Source organism: Sapajus apella, unplaced genomic scaffold, assembly GCF_009761245.1.
Source record: "Sapajus apella isolate SASKATOON/1434 unplaced genomic scaffold, GSC_monkey_1.0 scaffold30, whole genome shotgun sequence".
NCBI classification, from domain to species: Eukaryota; Metazoa; Chordata; class Mammalia; order Primates; family Cebidae; genus Sapajus; species Sapajus apella.
This window is the reverse complement of record NW_022436970.1, coordinates 4,425,541-4,439,129: the sequence shown is the minus strand read 5'-3', so window position 1 is coordinate 4,439,129 and position 13,589 is coordinate 4,425,541. Positions and strand designations below refer to the sequence as shown.

At 47.4% G+C, this 13,589-nt stretch overlaps 1 long non-coding RNA gene across 1 annotated transcript in view; it reads right to left on the bottom strand.

Moving 5' to 3' along the window:
• Positions 1-12,459, bottom strand: part of LOC116561719 — a 25,249-nt gene extending 12,790 nt beyond the window's left edge. Inside the window, exons 1-3 of the long non-coding RNA XR_004273571.1 lie at positions 11,795-12,459; positions 11,525-11,632; positions 5,409-5,516 (exon numbers count right to left, since the gene is read on the bottom strand). This is a non-coding gene — a long non-coding RNA (uncharacterized LOC116561719). The remainder of the gene's footprint in view (positions 1-5,408; positions 5,517-11,524; positions 11,633-11,794) is intronic.
• Positions 12,460-13,589: the final 1,130 nt, after the last annotated feature.

The window sequence follows — 13,589 nt, the reverse complement described above, 5'->3', positions numbered from 1 at the left end:
GTCTCTCCTGTTCGGGGCCTCTGTCCCGTCTCTCCTGTTCGGGGCCTCTGTCCCGTCTCTCCTGTTCGGGGTCTCTGTCCCGTCTCTCCTGTTCGGGGTCTCTGCCCCGTCTCTCCTGTTCGGGGCCTCTGTCCTGTCTCTCCTGTTCGGGGCCTCTGTCCCGTCTCTCCTGTTCGGGGCCTCTGTCCCATCTCTCCTGTTCGGGGTCTCTGTCCCGTGTCTCCTAGCTTCTGGGGGTTTCTCAGCCTGTGGCAGCGTAACCCCCGTCTTCACATGGTGCTCTCCCTGAGCCCATGTCTGTGTTCAGATTTCCCTTCCTTATTTATTTTTTTTTTGACACAGGGTCTTGCTCTGTTGCCCAGGTTAGAGTGCAGTGCTGCAATCATGACTCACCGCAGCCCTGACCTCCCAGGCTCAAGCCGTCCTCCCACTTCAGCTTCCCAAGTTGCTGGGACTGTAGGCACACACCACCATGCTTAGATTCTCTCCCTCCTTCCCTCTCTCTTTTCAGATGGGGGTCTCCCTGTGTTGCCCAGGCTGGTCTCAAACTCCTGGCCTCAAGAGATTCTCCTGCTTCAGCCTCCCAAAGTGCTGGTATTACAGGAATGAGCCACCAGGCAGACCAAATTTTCCCCCTTTATAAGGACACCAGTCATACTGGATCAGGACCCATCCTGCAGACCTCATTTTCACTTGGTAAATTACCTCTCTTCAAATGATGCCATATTCCACAGTATAGCTTTTCAGTAGAGGAGCTTTAGGGAGAGACAATTCAGCCCATAACAGGGTCCTCATCTTTCACTGCCACACCCACTGCCAGGTGTTTGTTCAGTCTCAAAGTCCAGGTCAGAGGAATAGAGATAGTGTCTTCACTGCCCCTCCGGTACCACCTTTTTCCTGGCACCGTGATGGGCACCTGGCACACAGAAATGTTTTCCCTGGCTTTCTCAGAGCCTACCCTCACCCCGGCCCTCACCATTCCCAAAGAAAGATAATCATGTGCATGCTTGAGTTTCCTTTCCTACAGTTTTAGAGAAATCTCTCACTTTCTCAAAAGCTGGAAAGATACACATCATCATCTGTAGCACAGCTGTCCCGGAATCCCAGAGCCCAGGAGGTGGCCATGCTGCTTTTTCCCCATCCTGGCCCTCCCACCGTGTGACCTCAGTATCCTAAGGGGAAAAGCTGTCCTCAGTGCTGACTCAGGGCCAATTTCAAATTGTACCACTCGAACCAGCTTATTGAAATGGAGAAGAAATGGCCCCACTGCCTTGCGGTCTTATCTTCCCTCCCTGCTAAACTCTCCACTTAGTTCATACCATCTTCTGATATATGATGTGGTTTACTTATTTTCTTTAGCGTTTGTCTCTCACATTCAAATGTAAGCTCTATGAGGATAGCCATGTTTCTCTTTTTGTTTACTGATGCATCCCTAACACCTAGAAGTGCCTGGCACATAGTATATGCTTTAAAAATATTTGACTCAATTGTTGTGCCCTCTCTCTCCCTCCCCACCCAACTCACATATGTGGTCCATGTTTAACAGCAGATATTCATCTCAGACTTGCGATTGGGATTGTAGCTGTTTTTTATTTCTCTGTGCATTGCATATACTTCTACAGAGTTCATTCATTTTGTTCATATTGATGAATTTGAGGATGAGGATTAGTGAAAACCCACTGCTTTTCCCATCTAACATAGAAGCTCTGTGCCAACTCACCCGGCCTCCCCTCCTCTGACTGTGGCACCCTGAAGTCCCCCTCCCGTCTCTCAGCCTCAAGCTATTCCCCTAGCTCAGAGCTGATTCCCTTTCCCTGGGAAGGACTTGAGGCATAATGTTTATCTCTGCTTCTCCTCATCTCTTTCAAGAATCTTTTCTAGTCTCCACTCTCCCCGACCCTTTTTGGTGGCTCTATAAATAACTGACTGTGATCGTCAGTTTTAAGTGTTAACTTGACTGGGTCACAGGGTGCCCAGATACTTTATTAAACATTATTCTGGGTGTGTCTATGGGGGTGTTCCTGGAGGAGACTGACATTTGAGTTGGTGGACTCAGTAAAGCAGATGACCATCCCCACTGTGAGAAGGAGTCATCCTATCCACTGAGGGCCTGAATAGAACAAAAAGGAGGAGGAAGGGAGAATTCACTTTCTTGGTCTGACTGCTTGAGATGGACACTGATCTCTTGTCCGTGAACAAGAACTTAACAACACTGGCTCTCTGGTTCTCAGGTCTTTGGGCTCGGAGTGGAACCACACCACTGTCTTCCCCAGGTCTCCAGCTGGCAGAGAGCAGACTCTGAGACTTCCCAGATTCCATAAGCACATTAGCCAATTTCTTATGATAAAGCTCTTTAGTGTAATCCCAGGAGCTGATCTTCATGTAGGAAAATGGGAATGCTGCCCCCTGGAGTTGTGCAGCACGCCAGCTATGAATGTTAGAATTGCCACACCTGCACACGTCTACATATTATATATAAAGAGATTTATAACAAGATCTGTTACATGTATATCCTCTTGACTCTGTTTCTCTGGAGAACTCTAATACACTGGCAAAGACAGCCTTGCTTTCTTCTCCCTGTTTGCCCAGCTGATTCCAAAATTACTAAGAAGCCTAGGGCAGAAAGGGGTAAGATTAACCTGGGTATGGCCACCTGCTTGCATAATCCTGGGGGCTGCTCTTCACATAGAGAATGAAAATGCCACCCCCTGGAGTTGTGCGGCATGCCAGCTGTGAACTTTAGAACTGTCACACCCACGCATGTCGACATAATGGCGACTCTTAAACTAGTTTCTCCCTGAACTCCAGCCCCATCTATCCAGAAGCCTATTCAGCATCAGCATCTGAATTTCCAATTGAGTTTCAAGCCTAGCTGGTCCAGCCCTGAGCTCCTGACATTCCTCCAGCTCTGCTGCTTCCAGGCTCCTTATCACAGAGAATGGTAGCTCCTTCCCTCCAGCCATCCAATCCCAAGCCCTGGCAGCAGTTTTTCTCATGCACCACATCCACTACATCATCAAGTCCCGTTCCCCTCACTTCAGCTTACATCCAGCATCACCTGTGTCCCTGCTTCCCTGCGTACCTGACCCAGGGAAGAAGCCTACACTCAAGCTTATTTTCCTGCAACGTCCAGTTCTACTAAAATGCAAATGATACACAGAAATCGAAACATCCCTTTTTAAATGTGAAGTACATTCCTTGCAGATCCATGCCTGCTCATGGTTCAATAAACTGCTGCCTATGTGGTTTGAGGTCAGGGCATCAAAATGCTTTCCTGTTGCAAAACACTCTATCCTGGTCACAAACCCAGAAGTCAAACTTCTGGGTAGAAATGTTGCATGTCAAGAAACATGCCTCTTGCGATGCAGACAGATTGCCTGGGAGGATCAGTCCTGCATCTCTTCCCATAGGTTACCAGAAAGCATGGCCCTAAGAGGGGTGGAGGTGGAGATGTTGATGCTGGTTACGTAACACTGGCCTCCTCCATTTGTAAGGAGCTGTTAATTCTTCTGAATATGGAGTAAGGCCGCACGAGGTGGCTCACAGCCTGTAATCCCAGAAGTTTGGGAGGCTGAGGCAGGTGGATCACCAGAGGTCACGAGTTCCAGACTAGCCTGGACAACATGGTGAAACCCCATCTCTACTAAAAACACAAAAATTAGCCAGGTGTGGTGACACATGCCTGTAGTCCCAGCTACTTGGGAGGTTGAGAAATGAGAATCGTTTGAATCCAGGAGGCAGAGGTTGCAGTGAGCCAAGATCACGCCACTGTACTTCAGCCTGGGCAACAGAGCAAGACTGCCTCAAAAAAAAAAAAAAAGATGTGGATTAAGCAGTTAAAGCTTGACCACAATTCAGGAGGAGAGTAACTAGGACATCTGAATCCTGCTTTTCCAAGTGAGGAAGCTCCAGGCAGAGATGTTCGGTGAGTTGACCAGGCGTTGTCCATGACTCAGTGGTTCAGCCAGCACCCCAAATCACACCTCCTGGCTCGGGTATTTGATCTAATACTCCAGCTTCTAGGAAGGATATTTTCGGTGATGTACCCCAAAGGTAAACCTTGGCAACCTCTGGGAGAAGTATCAAAGCACAGGAGGGGTTGCCCAAAAGAGACTTCCCCATCCACCTTTGCTGACCTCTCCTTCCTCCTGGGGTCACCACACTCAAGCTGCCACGGACCTCTCAGGCCTCAGGGCTCCAGCACATTTATTCTCTCTGCACGGGGGATGAGACAGTGAGGCTTCCCGTGTCAGGTCACCCCATGACTTAACACTGAATTTTTCTACGGTGCTTCTGAGATGTTTCATCAAGTAACTTGAATTGGTTCTAATTTTATCCTTTCATCCTGACTGCAGAGCAGCTCAACTGACTTGTCACATTCATGCTCAGACAACTAAAAAGTGAAGCTCGGAGCTTTTATGTAACATATATGCATATATTTATATCATCTATAGATTCATACAGTGAGCAGGCCTCCGTGCACAGCACAAGAGGGTGATTCAAAGGTTGTTACTTTATCCCCACGTTGTGAGTTGCCATTTCCCTCACCTTGTGCAGAGCTGGCCTCTTGCCCAGACAGGTAGGCACTTAGTCCATTTTCATCCACTGATAAATACATACCTGAGACTGGGTCAGTTATAAAGAAAAGGAGGTTTAATGGACTCACAGTTCCACATGGCTGGGAAGGCCTCACAATCACGGCAGAAGGTGAGGGAAAAACAAAGGCACATCTTCCGTGGCGGCAGGCAAAGAGAGAGTGAAAAAAACCGAGCGAAAGGGGCTTCCCCTTATAAGACCATCAGATCATGTGAGACTTATTTACAACCACAGGAACAGTATGGGGGATACCACCCCCATGATTCAATTAATTCCCACTGGTCCCACCCACAATGTGTGGGAACTACGGGAGCTACAATTCAAGATGACACTTGGCTGGGGACACAGTCAAACCATATCAGCACTCTTCAGATTTAGCCTGTGTTGGGGTCTGGTGTGGGTGGGCTTCCACCACTGTCCAGGGCCTCTCATACCCTGAATGCAGCTCTGAGGAAGAGGGTTATCGCCTCGGCTATTGGAAGGAGAGAGCCACATGTGGCACTGGAAGGGGCTAAGCCAGTCTCAGCATGGGTGGGGGTGGGAGGTGTCTCAACATCCTCTCCTGGACACTCTATGGGCCTAAGCAGTCAGCTGCCATGGAAGTATCACCCCACGGTGCCCAAGTAAACAGCTAATGTAGCTTCTATTAGGCTGGTGTAAAGTAATTGTGTTTTTTTGCCATTACTTTTCATTGCAAAAACTGTAATTACAGTAAAATTCTAACAAACGCTCTACAGCAACCACCCAGGCCTCAGGGTGTGGAGCATCCCCATACCTCCAGCATCCCCACACCAAGGGTTCCAATGTCCTACCCTTCCCTCGTGCTCTGTGTTGCGCCTGGTCCTGTGACACTCCTGCGTGTCCTCTCTGGGCAGGAAGAGAAGCTTCTGTGCTCTGCTTCATCCTTGATTCCAAGAAGCCTGTTTTGGAGAAAATAATTTAAAACCTTCTGCACTTTGTTTTGTGCTGTCTTTTCCGCCCCTACTATCCATTCCTCCTCAAGGCTACATTACATCTCTGCTCCCCAGTTACAGAGCAGTTCATATGAAGAGGAGGGAAAAAAGAAAATCACAAATAACACAATTCGAAGACATCATCTTGCCTCAGGCACCATTTCAGCCCTTCACAGCCCTGTTCTTGTGATTGCATCTGCCAGGAAATGCCCGGCCTTCACTTGTTCCAGGTGACATCTCTCACTTCCTCCAGCCGCCCTCTCAGGGCCCCTTGCTCCGTGCTCCCAGGCCCATGCCCTGGGTGTGCTTTGATTATGGTACCTCCACGCTGCTCATGGGATCTGCAGAAGACATTGGGGGTTGACCTGGATTGGGTTCCCTCAGAAGCAGAGCAGGTGACAAGGATTTGCATGCCAGTTATTTATTTGGGAGGTGATCCTAGGAAGCATAGTAGGTGGGGGGGAGAGAGAGAGAGCAGGAGGGCAGCAGCCCCTAGAGGACATGTGGTCAGCAAGTTGCCACGGTGAACCCCTAGGACCTGTGCATGCCAGTGAAAAGCATGCATCTCAGGATTTTTCCCCGGGAGTAAGGCTCCATGTGCTGACTCCCATCCATCACTGGAGGAGGATCTGGCAATTTTGCCAGCTGTGCATAGGCAAAGAGGCTTCTGGAAGCCAGAGCAAGCCTCTGGCAAAGAGATGCCAGGCCTGTTGGGGCAGTCAGGCTACCTTGGCTCTGCAGGGGGAAGGCCCACGCAGATATGGGCGGACGTATGAGCTATGAGTTGCCTTTCAGGGCCAGGATTATTGCTCGTTTGTTCATATGTTCATTTCTGCTACCCCACTGATGCCCTGATATGCTGTGGGTACCTATAAGACGAAAATAACAAAGACAGGACAAACAATAACAAAATAGCTGCTGAAATCATTAGCCAGAACGAGCACTGTGTGGAAAGCCTGCCAGATGATGTGCTGTTTTCTCTCTCCAGAAGCCTGTCTTTAGAGTTTCATCAGTGGACACATGGTGGGATATTAAAAATGTTTAATTCAATATTAAAATATTTAATTCTTTTTTTTTTTAGCATATAAAAGTCAATAACAGGCCAGGCATGGTGACTCATGCCAGAACCTTGGGAGGCGGAGGCAGGCAGATCACTTGAGGCCAGGAGTTCAAGACCAGCCTGGCCAACGTGGTGAAACCTCATCTCTACTAAATACATTCACACACACACACACACACACACACACACTTAGCCAAGTGTGGTGGCAGGTGCCTGTAATCCCAGCTTCTGGGAAAGCGAAGGCAGGAAAATCTCTTCAACCCAGGAGGCAGAGGTTTTAGTGAGCTGAGATCACACCACTGCGCTCCAGCTTGGGCAACAGAGGGAGATTCGACTCAAAAAACAAACAAACAAACAAACAAACAAAACAATAACAGCTAACAAATCACATTAGCTGGTTCAATCAGAGCAGAGACCATAGAGAGTCAGGGAAGGGCAAATAGCTCTATGCCATAGAATCTGGCTGGACTTGCCTGATATGTAGGAAATGAACATCCTCACGACTGCTTCCCTTAAATTAGGGCATTTTGCTCACGTAGAAATATTGATAGTATGTGTCTCTCTAGTCCCTGTTATCTGAGAATTCCAGTGGACTTGCTCACCATGACCGGCCACAAAAGCACAGTCAGGGAACAGAGTAGATTGCCTAGGGGCTCTTCTGAACTGAGGATTGCCTGAGAGGTGATAACTGAAGCCACAGCTTGGAGGTTCTTTCACCTAGATCCAGCCAGGCCTGAAATCTACATACTCCTCATACTATTCAGTTAGGTTAGCCGATAAATTCCTTTTTTGCTAAACCTAGCTGAAGTTGGATTTCTATTCCTTATGACCCAAAGAGTCCTGATTAACCCTCCACTTGCTCTGTGCAGAAACAAAATTCCTCCTTGTTACAGTGGATCTCTGTTCTCTCCAGGTTCTACCCCCCAGTTCAATGATTCATTGTGAAACCTTGAAAAAAGTGCCCACCACTTTACAACTTCAAAATCCCTCCCCAGAATCCTGGTGACTTCTCTGATTAGGTTCTTCCTGTCTCTCTGCCCCCCCCTACTCATCTTGACCACCCTCCCTACCCAACCACACTACCCAGTCAAAGAAGCCAAGTGTAGACACAGCAGGGTTTTTTTGTTTTTTTGTTTGTTTGTTTGTTTGTTTAATCATTAAATGCCTTACAGCTTTCTGGGAAAGTTCTCTCCTAGTTTTGAGTCTAATATGGTTCTGGAGCACAACCCCCCCTAAATCATCCATCCATGAACATACAAGGAAGATTTCTGTGACACTGTGATGGTTAATTTTATGTGTCAACTTGACGGGGCCACAGGATGCCCATGTAGCTGGTTAAGCATTATTTCTGATGTGTCTGTGAAACTGCTCATGGGAGAGATGAGCACTTGAGTTGGTGAACTGAGGAAAGCAGATGGCCCTCTGCAGTGTGGGTAGGCCTTGTCCAATCCATTGAGGGCCTGAATAGAACACAAAGGCAGAAGAAGGTTAGATTCCCTCTCTGTCTGAGTGGGTGAGCTTGGACATCAAGCTTCAGCACCCCTGATTCTGAAGGCTTCAGATCAAATTAGAATTGCCACCACTGGCTCTTCACCTCTCAGGCCTTCCAACTGTGCATTCTGCTCTCCTGGGTCTCCACTTGCAGAGAGAACACTGTGGGACTTCTCAGCCTCCATAATCATGGAAGCAATGCCTTGTAGCATTTCTATTTATAGAAATCTCTTATTGGTTCTGTTTCTCTGGAGAATGCTGACTAGTACAGAAATGGACTGGTGGCTGCTTATCCAATCTTCATTTTCTCTACCTGGTATCCATTTCCCACTTCTTCCTTAAAAACAGAACCCAATATTGCTCTCAATGGCAAGATGCTCAGTTATAATACTGCATTTCCCAGACTCCCTTGCAGCTGAGGGTAGTCATGAGTCACAGTCCTGACTAGTGAGAGGTCAGTGTAAGTCTCTGGATGGGGCTTCCGGGAGCATTCCTTAGAGAAGATTAAACAAGAGGGCAGGTACGCTTTTTTGTTCCTCATTCTTTAAGTTTTCCTTCCTGGAACATGAGTAGTAGCTCTAGTAGTTACACTGTGACTCTGAGGGCCACCCTTCTAGAGTGGCCATCTAGAAGGAGCCCAGATTACTGAAGACATTGTGGAGCTACTGTTTCAGTTCTAGGCTCTCGGCCTTCAGATTTTTTTACTGTAGGATAAAAAAATAAAAGCTCTATTTTGTCTAAATCACTTGTTACTTGATACACACATCTATGTATGCCATTTTTGTTTAAAATAAAGTTCTCTAAAAGTACATCTACCATTTGATCCAGCAATCCCACTACGGGGTATCTACCCAAAGGAAAAGAAGTCATTATATCAAAAAGACACCTGTACACCTATGTTGATTGCAGTACAATTCGCAATTGCAAAGATATGGAACCAACCCAAGTGCCCATCAAGCAATGCATAAGGAAAATGTGGTCTATATACACCAAGGAATACTACTCAGCCATAAAAAAGAATGAAATATAATGACTTTTGCAGCAAGCGGGATGGAGCTGGAGGCCATTATTCTAAATGAAGTAACTCAGGAATGGAAAACCAAATACCATATGCTTTTTCACTGATAAGTGGGAGCTAAGCTATGGGTAAGCAAAGGCATGCAGAATAATATAATAGACTTTGGAGACTCAGTAGGGGGAGGGTGGGAGGGTGAGGTAGAAAAAGTGCATATTGGGTACAATGTATACTAAGGTGATGGTTGTGCTAAAATCTCAGACTTCACCACTGTATAATTTATTCATATAACCAAAAACCAATTGCACCCCAAAGGCTATTGAAATAAACACAGTTTAAAAAATAAAAAAGTTCTCTAAGTCATTCAAAACAGAATATTGCTGATGCTTTTTCTTGTTTTTTTTTTTTAAGACAAGGTCTCCTCTGTCACCCAGGCTGGAGTGCACTAGTGCGATCGTGGCTCACTGCAGGCTAAACCAGTCCTCCCATCTCAGCCTCTTAAGTAGCTGGGACTACAAGTGCATAGTAGCCACCACACCAGGCTAATTCTTTGTTTATTGAGACAGAGTTTTGCTTTGTTGCCCAGGCTGGGGTGCAGTGGCACAATCTCGGCTCACCGCAACCTCCACCTCCTGAATTCAAATGATTCTCCTGCCTCAGCTCCCAAGTAGCTGGGATTACAGGCATGCACCACTATTTCTGGCTAATTTTTGTATTTTTAGCAGAGATGGGGTTTCACCATGTTGGGCCAGGCTGGTCTCAAACTTCTAACCTCAAGTGATCTGCCTTCCTCGGCCTCCCAAAGTGCTGGGATTACAGGTGTGAGCCACTGTGCCCAACCCGATGCCTTCTTGCACTGCAGTGGTGCTCAGTGTTCGCTGCACAGTACAATCACCTGGTGTGCTTTAAAAATGTCAATGCCTGGGTCCCCCTCGGAGATTCTTATGTAATCGGTCTGGGGCATGGCCCAGGTCTTTTTTTTTTTCTTATTTTTATTTATTTATTTTTATTTACGCATTTATTTTTATTGCATTTTAGGTTTTGGGGTACATGTGAAGAACAAAAGCTCTCAGGGTGCTCCCGACGTGTAGCCAAGGCCGAGAACATGCTGCTTTTCTCTTTTCCAAGGTAGAGTAATTGGCCGATTCCCTCATCACTGTCATTAAACACTAATGAGAACTGCCATGCCCCAGGCTTACAGCCCAGTGGCTCTAAACTTGAGCAGGCATCGGAATCACCCGGAGGGTTTGTTAACACACAGGTTGTGGGCCTCATCCCCACAGCTTGATTTAATGGGTCTGGGGTGGGCCGGGTAATCTGTATTTTTCACAGTCCCCACCCTCCCAGGTGCTGCCGGTCACTGTCCTGGGGTTGTGGGATTTTTTTCTTTTTTGCCTCCCACTTCTTCCTTCCGTATTCTTGTCCCCCTCTCCCAGCCTCCTCTAGGTCTCAAGTGCTGTTTGCTTTGCTTTGCTGCTTACCTGCTATTAAAAACAGCACCAAACTTATTCCCTTTTAAAATCATTTTAGTCAGTGACACTTGAGAAACTTATGCCAGGATTCTCCCTCCTTTACATCTGAATATAAGAACTTCCACTTGTCTTCCAAGTCTCCACTTAGATGTCACCTCCTCCGGAAGTCTTCCTTTGGGCCCTCAGGTCTCTGTCCTCAGGGCCCCTGACACTCCCATCTCCTCACGTTTGGGTGTAATTACCTCGCTGAATCTCTAGTCTACCAAGACCAGCTTAGCCGTAGAGCCCCCCACCCAGGCAGCGCTGAAGGCGTTAAGAAGCAGACACCCAGATAGAATAGCAAAGTGGGGCTAGCCGAGGGCCAACAGCCTTCTGAGCTGGGAGCCTCGGTGGCTGATGGCATTCTGAGCCGAGGGCCTCGAGCAGACGCTGACCCAGGCAGTTCTTCTCTCTGAACAGGTGATTCTTAACAAACAGGTGTTTGGTATTTTTCTCATAGAACAAAAATAAACTAGGTAGGCAGCTGGTGCCTGTTTACCACTGATCACAGACAAACTAAAAAGTATTCTCCACGAGGGAGCCACGGGGGCAGAGTCACATATCCCGCGCTTAAAGAATTGTTTTAACCAGCAGCAGGCATATATTGTCTTGCCACTTTGGAATGCCCCAAATAGTTTTCCACTGTGGGTGGGGGTGGGGGGGGCAGTTAGGTTTATCCTTGCCATCACTCTTCCTAGCAAACAATATATTCTATCGTACACTCAGCATTTCTCAACACTAGTATCCTAAAGACAGGAACACGTTTCATCTCCTTAGGCCCAGGACCCTGCACACGGTGGGTATGCAGTTAGAATTCTTCTGCATGAAAGAAAGAGGGTGCATTTGGGCAGGCTGGGCCTCTGCTGTAGCAGAGGATGACGCAGGATGGACAACTCACCGAATAGTAATCCAGGCCTTGGGTTCATTAAGAATGACGCACTTGATGCCGTTCTGTCGGGAACTGGCAGGCAGCTCTTCCCAGAAAAGTGTCTTTGTGATACAGGAGCTAAAAAGAAATTATTTAGGCAGTTAGCCAGGGTCAGGGAGGCCTTGATAAGGTTTTCCTTTTAATAAAAAGCAGCCTGAAAAATCAAGCTGCAAGCCTAGAGAAGCCAGCTGGAAGCTTGCATAGGTGATGCCGGCAACCATGCCAATAGAAAAGGAATACCTGCAAGCCAGGCAGATTCAGAGGGGACGTTTCCTCTTCCCTTTTCGTCACCACGTGTGCAGGCCACGGGGGTGCTGGCCAGGTAAAGGCTCCACTTACATAATAAAATATTAGGGTGGGACGGCCAGCCTCCTCGTGCCCTGTGTAAATGGCACACCTGGTCCAACCAATCCACTACGCCCTATGCAAATCAGACACCACCTCTTCAAGCTCATCTGTAAAACCAACCACATCTTGCTCCAAATCCAGGAAACCTGTTCAGAAACCCCCTCCCTCTGCACGGTGGGGCTTTATTCTTTTGCCTGTTAAACTTTTAACTTAAACCCCCTCTTTGTGTGTCTGCCTCTTCCATTTCCTTGGTGTGAGACAACCAACCTCGGGTATTACCCTAGACAAACGATGCCGCTTCACCTGCAGGGGGCTGGACCAGCCCATTTCACTGCCTGGAATGAAACAGCCATGTGGGGCAGCCACTAGGGACCCTGCTCGCTGTAGGCGAGTGTGGTATTTTGCTTAAGATTTCAGAATGTGGTAGAAAGGATAAAGCTTCCAGAGGTACACAGAGCATCCTGGTAAAACCAGCTCAGGAAGAACAGAGGCATCATAAGGTGTCAGCCAGCAGAAGGCTTCCCAGGAGGGCTGGCCACATAGACAGAAAGCTTAGCATGGTTTAGGCCAATAGTCTGCTGTTGCTTAAAATCAGAACTCCTCAGCGTTCAGAGGGTGGAGGACCCTCACCCTAGAAAAGTGGATCTATGCACAAAGTGTCATTGTCTGTTTTGGGGATTTGAAGAGTCATCCTGAGGATTTTTCAGGCAGAGAAATGGCAGTATTTCAGGCTGGCATCTGGCATGAGAAATGCACAGAGCAGCTGCTGAGACAATTAAGGACAAGGTGTTTGGCAGGAAACAAGGCCAGCTGGTGACAGAGACAGACAGCCACATAATCGTAACAGGATGGCTATTGACTAAAATGAAATATTGATTAGCAATAATATGGTCCAACGAGTGGGGACATAGCCTGCAGACATGTACAAAATTCTTGCCTTTTCCAACCATTCATTTATCCAACAAATATTGTGATTGGCACTGTTCTGTGAGCTGGGCATACAGCTTGTGTCTGACCTACTAGTGCAGACACAGAAAATAGACAAATAAGTGACATCAGAAGGCAAACGGTGCTACAATGATGGGGAAGGCTTCTTTGAAAGGAAAACTTTCAATAGAAACGTGAATGAAGTGAAGGAATGTGGCATGTGTATATCTGGAGAAACGGTCCAGATAAAGGGGACAGCAAGTATGAAGGTCCTGGGACAGGAATGCTCTCTGCATATCTGAGAAACATTGGGGATGAGAGTGGCGTGGAGTGAGCAAGAGAAACAGGAGGAGGTGAGGTCTGTCTCAGAGGATGAAGGGGATTCTTGAATTTTACTCCCACTGAGCTGGGAACCATTAAGAGATTTTGTGCAGGAGAGTGACATAATCTAATTTAGGTTTTAAAAATGGGTTTCAGTGGCTTATGCCTGTAGTCCCAGGGCTTTAGAGGGCTGAGGCAGGAGGATTGCTTGAGGCCAGGAGTTCAAGACCAGCCTGGGCAACATAGTGAGATTCCCCCCCATCTATACAAAAAGTAAAAACATTGACCAGGCATGGTGTTGTGCCTGTAATCCTAGCTACTCAGGAGGCTGAGGCAGGAGGATTTCTTGAGCCTAGAAGGTCGAGGCTACACTGAGCCAAGATTGTGCCACTGTACTCCAGCCTGAGCAACAGAGCAAGACCCTGTCTAAAAAAAAAAA